Raw genomic sequence first — 3,407 nt, 5'->3', positions numbered from 1 at the left:
CTCCAAAAGATGTGGCATCCATGGCTCATGGGTAGAGATGGATGAGGAGTGAGATCATTGCTTAGAGATCTCCCATGTAAAGGGAAGGGAACCCACAGGGCTGCCCTAGAAGCAAGAAGTCCCAGCTGGTTCAGCCTGGGAGACTGTTCTGTTCCTTTGCACTTCTGCGAGTGGCAGCAGACAGGCCTGTGTGCAAGAGCAGAGCATGATGAAAAGGTTATGACAGCATGAGGTAGGCTAGGCTGACCTGAGTAATCCAGGGGTGTAGCTGAGAAGTGCCAAATGTGCTATCCGGATTGTTAAGGTATGCAAAACACACCAACCGCCCTGTGTCCAAGCATTATTATCATTATTATTATTAAGCTTTTCCTGCAGAAACCTGTTCTTTAAAGCTGAATTGGAGCAAACATCAATTTGCAAGTCCATTGCCATGTTGCTTTCCAAGGGAAGATCCATGATTGGGCAGCACTAAAAATTTCTGGGTCAACTGTATTTTTACAAAACAAAATAAAAAATAAAAAATTCCTTCCAGTAACACCTTAGAGACCAACTAAGTTTGTTCTTGGTATGAGCTTTCGTGTGCATGCACACGAAAGCTCATACCAAGAACAAACTTAGTTGGTCTCCAAGGTGCTACTGGAAGGAGTTTTTTTATTTTTACTATGGAAGACCAACACGGCTACCTACCTGTAACTGTATTTTTACAACCAGACATAAACCAGTAAGAAACGTTAGGTCTCTGACTGGTTCCAGGACAGCATTTCCTGAAGGACAATGAGATTGTGTGAAGCACTCTGAACAATCAAGTACCATATAAATCAGGGGTGCCAATTTGAATAAAATATTGGGGGAGGACATGTAAACCCCACCCCGCAAGATCAATCATGTGACACAGCAAACATACACCACCTGAATGGCAATGCCCATCAACTTTGGGGTGGCGGTCCTCTCAAATATTTTATGGGGAGGGGGGCAAAGGGAACTCAGTCCCAAGGAGTTGGCTCCTCTGATATAAATGTAGTTGCTGCTGTTACTTATGCAGAACTTTTAGCTGAATGACTCCATCGCTCAAAAGCTTTGCCAGCTACTCAGACATAAAGCGTCGTTAGCGAAAGCTATCCCTTTTCTTCCTTTGTATATTATCCACTCTAGGAATCAACTTGGCCAGATACTGCATCTACCTACAGGTAGGTAGCCGTGTTGGTCTGCCATAGTCATAGCAAAATAAAATAAAAAATTCCTGTCTGGTGACTTCCGTTTCAGTGTATCTGAAGAAGTGTGCATGCACACGAAAGCTCATACCAAGAACAAACTTAGTTGGTCTCTAAGGTGCTACTGGAAGGAATTTTTTATTTTATTTTGTTTTGCATCTAGCTGTTTGTTTTGTTTTAAGACAGGGGTGAGCAACCTTTTTCAGCCGTGGGCCGGTCCACTGTCCCTCAGACCATGTGGTAGGCCGGACAATAATTTGAAAAATAAAAATGAACTAACTCCTATGCCCCACAAATAACCCAGAGATGGATTTTAAATAAAAGCACACATTCTACTCATGTCAAAACATCAGACAGGCCCCACAAATAAGCCAGAGATGCATTTTAAATAAAAGGACACATTCTACTCATGTAAAAACACGCTGATTCCCGGACTGTCTGCAGGACAGATTGAGAAGGCGATTGGGCCGATCCAGCCCCTGGGCCTTAGGTTGCCTACCCCTGGTTTAAGAGCTATTCCTTTTGTTCCTAGTTGCTTCTGACCATATACCCTTCCGCCACCCAGTTTCTAATCCATTTGTAGACACCTCTCTCAATAGAAGCAGCTGTATACATTTTTAAGTGCAGTCTTCCAGCTGCGCAGGAGGCCAGGCTGGGCCTGTTGTTCTTGGGTCCCGGACACATTTGATCTGAGGTCATCTCAGCTTCCCAGTTATTTCGATGTCCATGGCTCACTACATCAGGTGTATTACTTGAGAAACACAGGGGGAAGCACAGTGGGAAGACGACTTCAAGGTCGAGCTATCCATATACGGTACAGACGTCTCTGCCAATAACATGCCTAAACTAAGGTTGCCGTATTTAAAAAAGTGAAAATCCAGACACAAAAGTTGTTGAGCTTTTTAAAAAGTTTTGTCCAAAGTTTTGTTTGAGAGCCAGCGTGGTGTAGTGGTTAAGAGCGGTAGACTCGTAATCTGGGGAACCGGGTTCGCGTCTCCACTCCTCCACATGCAGCTGCTGGGTGACCTTGGGCTAGTCACACTTCTCTGAAGTCTCTCAGCCCCACTCACCTCACAGAGTGTTTGTTGTGGGGGAGGAAGGGAAAGGAGAATGTTAGCCGCTTTGAGACTCCTTCGGGTAGTGAAAAGCGGGATATCAAATCCAGACTCTTCTTCTTCTTCTTGAGCTTGGGGGTGCCATACATCCAGATTTGCCCAGACATTAAAGTGTTTTCCACCCAGGCACTGTTTCCAATAGCCAAATCCTGGCTATGTCCAGGAAATTTCAGATGTATTGCAGCCCTAACATCCACCAAATGCAACACACAAACACGCATACACACAGAGACAAGAATTAGTAGAGGAAACAAAAATTTAATAAATTAATCTTATTTATTATCTTAATGCTCACTGATTCCAGTTAATAAATGGAGGTTAGAAAATTAAAAAATGCTGCATAGTTGAGGATTAAACCATCTGAACAGCAGAGAAAATCAACAACAGAATTTCCACTGCTTGTATTTGTGGCATAAATTTGTTCACAGTGAAATGATGTATGCCGGCAGCTGTACCCTTACCACAAACTGGAGGGTACTTTTCCAGGGTGATGCCGAGTGCTCGGCGAAGCATTTTAAGGCACAGATTTGGGAACAATGCTTTAACAAGCTTCTTAAAAATTCGCTTGCTCTCCTAGCAGCCAGGTAGAGGAATGGTAGAAGTTGACCCAGAGCATATAAATTCTTATTGAAGTCTACCCCAAGACGTTAAGCACCTGGTGTTGGTATATTTGGTCCAGCACAACCTTAGAGGCACAGTCCCCAAGGAAAGTCTCCTGTGCAAACCCACATAAATTAATGGGGGCTCCATTTCAGCTGGTTTAGCACAGGTAAACTTCCTGCCCCCCCCCCTTAGAGATGGAATAACTGTTCTGGCTAGTGGTGTGTGTTTGTGTGTGTGTGTTGGGGCAGGGGCAGGGGAAGATTCAGCACCAGAGCACAAGTAAGGAAGTAATAGCATCAGTGCAGAGAACCTTGCAAACAGAATGCTAAACCCTTGACAACTTGTTGTAAGCACTGTATCATCAGAATGTGTGTGCAGGGGGGCAGGAGAGAAGCAACTGTACTTCTGCTGTTGGTCCTTAAGGTGATTCAAAGATACAAGCCACACGGAAACCCACCTGGGCCATTCTCACCGTTAC

The sequence above is a fragment of the Lacerta agilis genome, chromosome 16 (assembly GCF_009819535.1).
Source record: "Lacerta agilis isolate rLacAgi1 chromosome 16, rLacAgi1.pri, whole genome shotgun sequence".
NCBI classification, from domain to species: Eukaryota; Metazoa; Chordata; class Lepidosauria; order Squamata; family Lacertidae; genus Lacerta; species Lacerta agilis.
Note: the sequence above shows the minus strand (reverse complement) of the source record.